Source organism: Pelodiscus sinensis, chromosome 5 (assembly GCF_052426305.1).
Source record: "Pelodiscus sinensis isolate ZL-2025 chromosome 5, ASM5242630v1, whole genome shotgun sequence".
Taxonomy (NCBI): Eukaryota; Metazoa; Chordata; order Testudines; family Trionychidae; genus Pelodiscus; species Pelodiscus sinensis.
Window position 1 is genome coordinate 131,370,341 of NC_143056.1, and position 11,641 is coordinate 131,381,981.

Sequence of the window (11,641 nt, forward strand, 5' to 3'; positions counted from 1 at the left end):
CCCCCCACCTCGCCCCAAACCCTGTCTCAGCCAGCGCGGGTAAGTGGAGCACAGAAGGAGAGGGAGGAAGATGTGAAAATCCAATTTAATTACTGTGGGATTAGTGGCTGTGGGATTATGTAATTTAACTTGATCTACGTGCCCCTTGTCTGCTGCTGCCCATTTCAATCCCTTTGGCCCAGCATGGGGAAAACCTGATGTCTAAACTAGAAAGCGCCACTCAACCTGTACAACAGGAGCTTCCACTCTTCTGTCACACATTGACCCAGTGACAACCCAGCATCTGTTTTTCTCCCTAACCCAATGGGATCCCACCTCCCCATCGCATGCCCCTAGACCACCCCCACTCTTTGCCCAGGTGTGGCTCACCCCAATGGCATAGTGGATGAGCCCAGCTCTCTCTGCCGCGGGAATGGCATCTGAATAAGAAAAAGGGTCTTGGAATTTCTGCCCATCTGTGATCACAATGAGAACCTCCGTGGCCTCATCCCGAACGCCACTCCTAGAGGTGAAAAGCTCCCTCCTAGAAAGGGGAGGGTAGAGCACCATAGGTGGGTTAGTGACACACAACCACACCCAGCTCCCATCCACTGCTTTGGCATTGCCGATTGCAAAGACCTTTACAAGAGGTCAGTGACATTGTCTCCATTTTCATGATGGGGAAACTGAGGCAGAGGGCAGGTCTGTAATTTAGTTGACGTCACACAGCAACAGAGGCTCAGGGCTGGCCTTAGAAACCTGGAGTCCTTGCTCCCAGCACCCCTCTCCCCAGTGTAACCACTAGTGCCCTGTCCCCTCTCAGAGTCAGGGACAGACACCAGTGGTCCTGATGCCAAGTCCCTGCCATCTCTAACCACTAGTCCCCATCTCTAACCTCCTCCCACAGCTGGGGAAAGAACCCAGGAGCCCTGAGTCCCTATATCTTGAAGGCCCTGACAGCCCTTTCCCTGTGGAGCCCACACAGGCAGGGGGGCGATACCTACACCACTTTCTGGATGGCGGTGGCCGTGTGCGTCTTTCCACGAAGCTGCTCAACTCCCTGGACAAGGTTGTCGGGGTCACGATTTCTCCTGTACTCCGTGAAGTCAAAGTACCCTTTAAACTGATGGGAGTACTGCCTGAGCGCGAACTGCAAGAGGAGGCCGGGGAAAGAGAGAAACAGCCCGAGGGATGAAGGGTCAGAGAAGCAGGAATCAGACTCAATTAAGGGCTGGGGCAGGTGTTCGGGGGTGGCTGGTTCTGTGGGAATTTCTTCCTGGTTTGGGATGCAAAATCCATTGCTGCTCCCTGGAGCACAGCGCCCCCTGGTGCCGCACTGGGGTACTGGGGTCAGCCCTGACTGGGAGGTGAAAGTGTCCCCTACTGAGGCCTCAGCCCTACTCCCTGCAGCACAGCGCCCCCTAGTGCTGCATCGGGGCCAGCCCTGCCTGCGAGGGGCAGGTAAATAGGCAGGGTTCTGCCTCTGCCTCTTACCTGCGTGTCGGTGCCACAGAAACGCTTCATGATCTCAGAGAGAAACGTCTTCATCTTTCCAAAGTCCCTGGGTTCGATGCTGCTCGAACCGTCGATGAGGAGCGCGATGTCTGCGTTGAGTCTGAAGCACTCTGAGGGGACAGGGAAGACGTGCGTCCTGACTCACCGCCACAGGGACTGAGAAAACCCCTTGGATAGACCTAGACCAGAGCCATGGGCCCAGCCAGGTGTATAGCCCCACACGCACCCCGCCAGCCACCCCGGTCAGACCAATGGCCCCTCTATCATCCCTGCCCTGCTATTGAGGGGCCCTGACTGCAGAACAGGACACACACTGGAGTGAAAAATATACCCAGCCTGCCCATAGCTGGGGACAGACCCCAGGAGTCCTGGCTCCCAGCTCCTACTGACGTCCTGAATCAAACCAATCGGCCCCTCTAGGCTGGTATCTCAACCCCTAGCAGACACAGGGGCCCACGACCCATCTCCCTCCACCGCCTATTGCTCGTGTACCCACCCATAACCCCAGGGTGTGAGTACCCCCATCCACTTTGGGGTCAACCCTCACCCGGCTGGGTGTTCGGGATACGCTGCAACTTCCAGAGGGTCTGGTGCAGAAGGAAGCAGGCATCATTAATTGCCTCCCCCATCTCCTGCCAGCTGGATTAATGCAACATGCGCCTCTGAGTAGGACACCCGAAAATTAGAGGCACCAAATTCTCAGGTGTCCCTGTGCAGCTGTGGGCGCTGCATGTGGCTAAGGGGCTGCTCTCAGCAGGCAGCGGGGCTGCCTTCTCCCTGCTTTCCCCCCTCCCCTCCCCTCCTTCTTGCTCCTGTGGAGGGTCCTGCCCGAGAGAGGGCAGAGAGTAGCAGAGGCTCTGCTCTCACCCCACCTGCTCCCCTGGGACTCAGCGGGCTGCTTAAACAGCACTTTCAGCTGCCACTCTCATGCACCCCCAGACCCAGCCTCTCCCCACTCTCACGCTACAGCTGTTCTGCAGGGAATCTGCTTGGTGAGCAAACCCCAGAGAGAGAGAGTGAGCGACCGACCAGCTTGAACGTAAGAGCGGTCAGACCAAAGGTCCATCTAGCCCAGTGTCCTGTCTGCCGACAGTGCCCAACTCCAGGTGCCCCAGAGGGAGAGAACAGGAATCATCCAGGCTGTGTCTAGACTGGCAAGTTTTTCCGCAAAATCATCTTCTTTTGCGGAAAAACTTGCCGGCTGTCTACACTGGCCGCTTGAATTTCTGGAAAAGCACTGACGATCTCATGTAAGATTGTCAGTGCTTTTCCGGAAATACTATGCTGCTCCCGTTCGGGCAAAAGTCTTTTTCCAAAAGACTTTTGCGGAAAAGGGCCGGTGTAGACAGCACAGTACTGTTTTCGGCAAAAAAGCCCCGATTGCGAAAATGGCGATCGGGGCTTTTTTGCAGAAAACCGCATCTAGATTGGCCAGGGACGCTTTTCCGGAAAAAGTGCTTTTGCGGAAAAGCGTCCTGCCAATCTAGACACAATTTTCCGAAAATGCTTTTAACGGAAAAGTTTTCCGTTAAAAGCATTTTCGGAAAATCATGCCAGTCTAGACGTAGCCCCAGTGATCCCTCCTCTGTCATCTATTTCCAGCCTCTTACAGACAGAGGCCAGGGACACCACCCCTGCCCATCCTGGCTAAAACCTGCCTTAACCATGACCGCTTTTTACTTCTGGTGCTAACCCTACAAGGGGAACCAGACCAACAACCCCGTTACAATATGAATTCTAACTGAAGTCTGATTGCAAAGTTTAGGGCTAACAAGCCAGAACTGATCACGCAAGGCGGGTCTAGAGGGGGGAGAGAGAGATCCTGCCACTCCGTGAAGCGTGAAGGGATCAGGGTTCCCAGATGGTGCTGGTAGCTGGGGGTCCAGAGAGTTGGAGACAGGCAGAGGGAGCCCCTAGCACAATCAGACCAGAGAAGATGAAGTCCCAGTGAATTCAGATCCCGGCATCAGAACGCTTGTCGGAGCATGGGGAGGGGTTTTTTGTAGGGAAACGACAATGGGTCTTTCTCTCTCGCCACAGAGGGCAGGACAGGAGGCAGTGGGGTCAAACTCCAGCAGAGCCGATTTCGATTAAATCTCAAGAAAAGCTTCCGACCGGTAAGAAGAGCAGGACCGAGCTGCCTAAGGACGCTGTGGAAGCTCCTTCCCTGGTGATTTTCAAGAGGCGGCTGGACAGCCGTCTGTCCTGGATGGGTTCAACACAACTAGCCCGGCCTCGTGGCAGGGGGATAGACAGCCTTGGCCTGCGCAGTCCCTGCTACCCCAATGTTCCTCTGGCCTGCAGAGTGAATGGGAACCAACCACATGTGGGCGGGGCACCGTGGCTGTTTATAAAGCATTCTCTTGCCCAGCCCTGAGCAGCAGCCACAATTACGGGGGTCACAGGGGCTGGCTTGTCTCCCCCAGCAATGCAACCTCCAAGAAGTGAACCCGGTTTGCTGTTGAAACTCACCCTGTTCCCTGAGTTTCCCCCATCCTGGCCCTGGCCTAGTAGAGCCCTGCTTTCCTCCTGTGAGCTGCGCCCCCTGCGTCCCGCTGCCACCTGGCTGGGGCACAGCCCCCCTGGGGTTGGAACCCTGTTCCCTGCTTACAGCATGCAGCACTCACAGGCGAAGGGGGGCACGGCCCACGAAGGTTAGCGCCTGTGGGAACGGCTGGGAGTGCGGCGATTGTGCAGTGGTGTAAGAACAATGTGTGTGGTTGTCTCCGTGGCGGTGTGTGGGGGAGATTGCGACTGTTTTCTGGTTGTCTCTGGCATATGGTGTATGATTATGATAGTGTGTGTAGTAACGAGGGCCTGAAATGCGCGCCCAAGAGTGTAAAACACGAATTGGCAATCGGCCCAGTGTAGAACAGTCATTGGCACTAGGTACCGACTGTAAAACAGTGGTTGGTGCTGGACATACATTGAAAGCGCATTCCAAAAGGACGATACCACCAGCTCGTTAAAAAAGACCTTGGTACCCACACTCCCCACAGATACAGACCCAGATCCAGGAAAGGGTCTAAAATGGCAGCATGATGGATAGAGATGATTTAATCAAACCATGAGGTGCAGGGTGAGGGCTGCTATCTAAGAGGAGTCAGACACGTCAGGAGTGATGTGAAACTTGTTTGTATATAAAGTGATATCCTGAGGGGACAGGCTTTGTCCAGCTGAGGGGGCACTGGGATCTCCCAGATAAGAACATAGGAGCAGCCAGACTGGGTCAAACCAAAGGTTCATCCAGCCCAGTGTCCTGTCTGCTGACAGTGGCCTATACCAGATGCCCCAGAGGGAGGTATCACAACAGGTAATCCTCACGTGATCCCTCCCCTGTCACCCGCCTCCAGAGAAACAGAGGCTAGGGACACTATTCCTACCCATCTGGGCTAATAGCCATTGATGGACCTAACCTCCACAAATCTATCTAGCTCTTTTTTGAGCCCTGTTAAAGTTCTAGCCTTCACCATATCCTATGGCAAGGAGTTCCACAGATTGACTGTGCGCTGAGTGAAGAAAAACTTCCTTTTGTTTGTTTTAAACCTGCTGCAAGTTCATTTCATTTGGTGACCCCTAGTTCTTATATTGTTGGAATAAGTAAATAACTGTCCCTTATTCACTTTTTCCATATCAGTCATGATTTTATAGATCTCTATCATATTCTCCCCCCACCTTAGTCTCCTCTTTTCTTCATAAGGGACCCTTACCAAGCCCTTAATCAGTTTTGTTGCCCTTTTCTACACCTTTTTCAATGCCAATATATGTGTTTTGAGATGAGGCGACCACATCCATATGCAGTATTGAAGATGTGCGTGTACCATGGATTTATATAGAGGCAATAAGATATTTTCTGTCTTATTCTCTATCACCTGTTTAATGCCTCCTAACATTATATTTGTGTGTTTGACTGCCGCTGCACATTGAGTGGATGTTTCCAGAGAACTATCCACAATGACTCCAAGATCTCTCTCTTGAGTAGTTGTAGCCATATTAGTCCTCATCATGTTGTATGTATAGTTGAGATTATGTTTTCCGATGTGCATTTCTTTATATTTATCAACATTAAATATCATTTGCCATTTTGTTGCCCAGTCACTTAGTTTGGTGAGACCTTTTTGAAGCTCTTCACAGTCTGCTTTGGTCTTAACTATCTTGAGCAGTTTGGTATCATCTGCACATTTTGCCACCTCGCTGTTTACCCCTTTCTCTAGATCATTGATAAATAAGTTGAATAGGATGGGTCCCAGGACAGACCCCTTGGGGGACCCTACTGATTACCTTTCTCCACTCAGACAACTTACCATTTATTTCTACCCTTTGTTTCCCGTCTTTTAACTGGTTTTCAGTCCATGAAAGAACTTTCCCTCTTATCCCATGACAACTTACTTTACTTAACAGCCTTTGGTGAGGGACCTTGTCAAAGGCTTTCTGGAAATCTAAGTACACTATATCCACTGGATCCCCCTTGTCCATCTGTTTGTTGACCCTCTCAAAGAACTCTAGCAGATTAGTGAGGCAGGATTTCCCTTTATAGAAACCATGTTGACTTTCCCCCACAAATTATGTTCTTCCCTGTGTCTGACAGTTGTATTGTTTACTATAGTTTCAACTAATTTGTCTGGTACTGACATTAGACTTACTGGTTTGTAATTGCCAGGATCACCTCTAGAGCCCTTTTGAAATATTGGCATCATATTAGCTATCTTCCAGTCATTAGGTTTGAAAGCTGATTTCAAGGATAGGTTACAGTTAATAGTTCTGCAATTTCCGATTTGACTTCTTTCAGAACTCTTGGGTGAATGCCATCTGGTCCTGGGGACTTTTTACTGTTAAGTTTATCAGTTTGTTCCAAAACCACCTCTAACACCACCTCAGTCTGGGGCAATTCCTCAGATTTGTCATGTAAAAACAATGGGGTTTGGGAATCTCCCCAATATCCTCAGCTGTGAAGATTGAAGCAAAGAATTTATTTAGCTTCTCAGCTGTGACTTTATCACCTCTGAGTGTTCCTTTAGCATCTCGATTGTCCAAGGGCCCCACTGGTTGTTTAGCTGCCTTCGTGCTTCTGATGTACTAACACATTTTACTATTACTCTTTGAATTTTTGGCTAGATGTTCTTCAAACTCCTTTTTGGCTTTTCTTATTATATTTTTACACTTACTGTGACAAAGTTTATGCTCCTTTCTATTTTCCCCGCTGACTGTCTGTCCATTGTTGGGGTACATGTGTGAAGTGGTTCTACAGAATCTACTGATAGCTATTATCAGGGCTCGCTGAACTGCAGTGAGCTCCGCTCGCCAGCCGCACTGTCCTGCAATCTGCCTGCGCATGTGCAGTTCGCCCAAACCCAGCTCTTCTGCCTATTATTGTAGTTGGGTGCCATTGATCCTTATCTGATTTGTGGTCCTTGAGGGCTCTCTTAGAGCACAATTGCACAAGTCAACATGAGCCACATCACTGAGCACACATGCAAGTAGCCTTCTGGTTCTCATTATTGACAGAGCAGGAGACCTGTCAGGACACCACGACAGACATTTGGGTGACTTAGTGTCATTTTTGGGTGTGACTTGTATGTCTCAGTATCATGTCTGCCTCGGTCTCTGTGTAGTTGTGTATGCCTGTGTGTGCAAAACTCTGTATATTTGAGTCTCTTTGAGTGTAGTGGTATGTGTCTGTCTAGTTGTGTCTGTCTGTCTCATGTTTTCAAGTCTGTTGAGCTGTGTTCCTGTGTGTGTAAGTCTGTTTTATGTGCACGTCTCCTTCTCCATGTAGAGGTGTGTATCTGTATGTCTCCATGTAGTTGTGTGCCTCTGTGTAATTGTATGTATCTGTTTCAGTGTGGGTTGGTCAGTGTTTGTATGTGTGTTTTTTGTCTCTTGGTGTAAGTCTTCTTTCTTTCTTTCTTTCTTTCTTTCTTTCTTTCTTTCTTTCTTTCTTTCTTTCTTTCTTTCTTTCTTTCTTTCTTTCTTTCTTTCTTTCTTTCTTTCTTTCTTCTCCCTCCATATCACACCCTTGAGTCCCCTCCATCCACATCAGCGCTTCTCTTTTCAGATAACACGTCTCTTTCCTCTGAGCTTTGTTACCTTCTCTTCAGGCAGCACCCTGGAAACTCACATGTCCTAGGAGAGCATCTACACCCCCCAGCCCAGCACAGGATGGACCCCCTGCCTCTGCTCCTCTACCTGTGCACAGGTAAGTGCCAGACACGGGCACTGGGAAGAGCTGGGATTCTCCCCATGGGTGCCCAGCGAGTGCCCCTCTGACAGGGGGATGGGAGCAGCTGAAGACTCCTGGGTCCTGTCCTTGGCTGGCTCTGGGAGACGAGTGGGGTCTGGTGGGTTACAGCCTGGGGCCTGTGCACCAGGACTCCTGGGTTCTCTCCTGAGCTCTGGGAGGAGAATGGGGCTCTAGTGTCTGAGGGGAATGGGAGGGGGTAGGCTGGGAAACTGAACTTCTGGGTTCAATTCCCTCAGTGTTCCATTCCCTGAGAGTCTGTCACTGGGAACCGCAACTTCCCTTCTGCGTGGGGCTTCACAGGGATGTGGGGTATGTGTTGCGGGGGAGGGGGCAGTAGGCATGAGACAGATGCAGTTCTGCTATTACTTGGGTTTTCTGTAAAACCGCTGCCACTTCCACCTCCTGCGGTGTCACATCCCCTCAGCGGGAGGGAGGAGAGTTGACCTTGTGCCCGAGGGTTGAGGGGCTGGGCTGGAAACAGGGCACAGAGAAAGGGTGAAGGCAGGAGTGGGGGAGGCCATCTCAGATCCTTCCACACCCCTCGGATCGCCTCAGTTCCTGTTGTGCCTCTTTTACCTCCAAGCCCCTGCCCAGCAGTCAAATAATTCTGTGACCAGTGTGCCCCACAGCCCCATCGCTGCTCCTCCTACAGTGACAATAGGCAGCTGAGGCTAGTGAGTGGCTTCCTTCATCTCAGGGGGCTGCAAGAGTGTCATAACCAAGATGGTCTCCCAGGCCAGGGCAGTTTTGCTCACTGCACGTCTGTGCCTAGAACGTGTGGGGGGTATGGACTGAACTGGAGCAGCACTGTGGCTGGAGGCAGAAGGAGAGCACAGAGCTCACACTTAGGGCTGGGTGCAATCAGCCTGCCCCAGCTTTACATGTGTATCACTTTAGTAATAGTAGGGAAAATGATACAGATGGAACCAGCAGGTTCTGGTAACTCTGTGCATGGACAACGGTAAACACAATATCTTGTGGGCCACACACAGAACCCTGATGGGTCACAGGCTGCCCACCGCTGTCCTACGGTTTCTCAGGGTTGGAGGAGGCAGCTCCAAGGGGATTCTCCTTCCCATTTTTCCCAGGCCTGGGCTTGCAGGGTTCGAAGGCTGAAGGGGAGGAGAACTCTGCACTGGGGGAGCTGGCTACGCTGTGCATTAGAGGAGTTCAGCGTAACCATTGATTGGCTGCCTGGTGTTTTGTTTGGTAAGGTCTCAGCTCTGGCTCCCACAACACAGGCTTACCAGGCCCCTCTGTGCTGATTGAGAAACTTTTCAGAGAGACCAAGACTGGCCTGGGGCAAGGAGCTCCCAGCGCAATGATGCGGCCAGTCCTGGGATGCCGGAAGGGAGGCACCCTGAGCAGAAATAAAAAGTCCTCCTCCCTCTGCATTTGCCAGTGGTGCGACTGGGCTGGAATCCTGTCTCCAGTTCTGGTGCCCACCCCCAGGGCTGTCCTTGGGATTTACGGTGCCCGGGGGGAGGGGCGTGTGTGATAATTTATTAGAGATGTGATTTTATAGTCTCCAGTGACACACCAATGAAATAGTCTTAAAACAGATTTTAACCTCAGGTCCTGTCGAGTAACACAGTCAATTCAGGAGCTGACAGGCTGTCCCTGGGGTTGGCAGATGCCTGTGAAATGGCTTCTTCACCTCCAGAATGGCTCTGTCACAGATTCGATGTGCTGCTAATTGGCCCGGCTGGCTTTGATCCTGGCAGAAACCACCAAGGTCGGAGACCTCCTGGACTATAGACAGGGGGGACTGGGTGGATCCCTGAGCACTCGCTCAGCGCATGGGGCTCTCCACCCCCCCGAACCTCCCTGTGCCTACTCCAAGAGGTGAAGGCGGCCTTGCCACAGCCCGCTCTCCATTTCCTGCAGCGATCCCTGCAAGAGTGTACGCTCCGCCCCTCCTTTCCTGCAAACCCTCCATCCTTAGTTATCAGGCCCCTGTTCCAGGGGGCCCCCCCCCGGCTCCCCCATCTCTGGACCCCCAGCCAGGTGAAGGATTTGCAGTCAGTCTGTTTCTGAACCATGCCAAGAGAACAGCTGTACACGCTCGTGCTCCACACTCTGCATTTCCTCACCCTCGTGTCCTGCCCCGACGGCAAGGGGTGGGACTGACACCTCTGGAGGGTGGGGAACCCCATTGGGCCAGTGTGTGTTCCACCTTAATACCACGGCCCATCAGGGATATCAGTTAGTGACTCCTTCATGGAGCTGTGAGCACAGGTCTGTACTTGGCGTGGTTCACCCCCATCCCGGACACCTGCCCTTTCTGCAGCATGAGGGAAAACCTGGCGCACGCTTACCTTGAATGCGCCAGGTTGCAGCCCCTGCTCTGGCTCTTCCATAACCTCTTATTGAGGTTCTGGCTGCAATTTTCCCCCCACCTTTTCATATATGTACACCCTATCTGTGGCCCCACAAAGTCGCAAGACCTCCCCGTCAGCCTCCTCCTGGCACTGGCAAAAACTGCCATCTACAACACCAAGAGGAGGATGCTGGACGAGGGGGCCTCTCTGTGATTGTGGGGCCTACTTCCGTTCCTCCCTGGTTTCACGTATCTGGGCAGAGTTCCTCTGGGTGGCGTCCACTGGCTCCATCGATAGCTTTGAAGATCCACTATCCCCATCTGGTTCCCTTGTTTTAAACCTGTGACCTCCCACACCTTGATCCTGTTCCTCATTATTTGTCCCCAGAAATCAATTGGACCCTGGCTCTAGTCATCCCTCCCCCAGAGCTGGGGGAGGAACTTTGAGAAGTGGGGGGCTGTGCCCGTCCACCCCTCCCAGGTTTTTCCAAATAGTGCCCCACTACACATATCTTATTTTGAAATTGGGAGCGTCTACATAGCACTTATGTCAAAATAAAGCTCTCTTCTTCTGGAAAAAAAAAGTTAACTAGATCCTCTCTGGAGGAGGTAGAGCCACAGATCAGGGACAGGAAGAGGCAGATGGGTTGACAGTAAGACACAGGGGGACGCCCCACATTTTCAGCTGACCTACACAACGGTGTATTCTGCATAGGGGAAAGGCTGGCTCTACCCACACTTGCTGGAGGATGTTGATAAATTGGAGAGGGGTCAGTGGCAGGGGAAGGTTTAGAAGATCAGGGATCCTGTGGTATAGCAATAGACTGAAGGAGCTCAACTTACTTACCTTAACATAGAAAAGGTCCAGGACTGTCTCGACCCCCATCGGTAAGTGTGTATGTAGGGAACAAATATTTGGCAAGGGGCTCTTTAGTCTAGCATAGGACGGTCTAATGTGATCCCATGTCTGGAAGCTGAAGAAAGATGAATTCAAGTTGTAAATAAAACAGAACTTTGTAGCAGCGAGAGGCATTAACCCCTGGAACAATTTACCCAGGGTGGAGGTGGACTCTCTCTTGCTGAGAATTTTAAAATCAAGAACAGACGGGCTGTTTTTCTAAGTATTCCAGTCTGACTCAAAGAGGCTTTAATTCCAGAAGCTCTCTGGTGAACAATGGTTCTCTCTGGTGGCATAGTACGTAAATCTATGAAGGGTGAGGCCTGGTCTACACTAGGAGTTTAGGTCAAGCTTAGCTGCCTTAGGTCTCTTTTCTAACCAGTGAGCTCACACCCCAGGCCCGTTCCACGGATGTTAAGGGCTATTGAAGCTGATTTCTGTACTTCTGCTTTTCATAAGGAGAAACACTAAATTCAACCTTGCATGGTCGACATTAGGGTAATGCAGAGTCAACGCAGTGAAAGTTGATGGTCTTGGAGGTGTCCCATAGGACCCCAATGTGACTGCTCTGGCCAGGACTTTCAACTCCACTGCTCTCCCAGGTGCACAGGGAAAGCCCCAGGAAAAATTGAATTTCATTTCCTTTGTGTCCAGCATGGTGAGCAGACCTCACCTCAACAGCACAGCT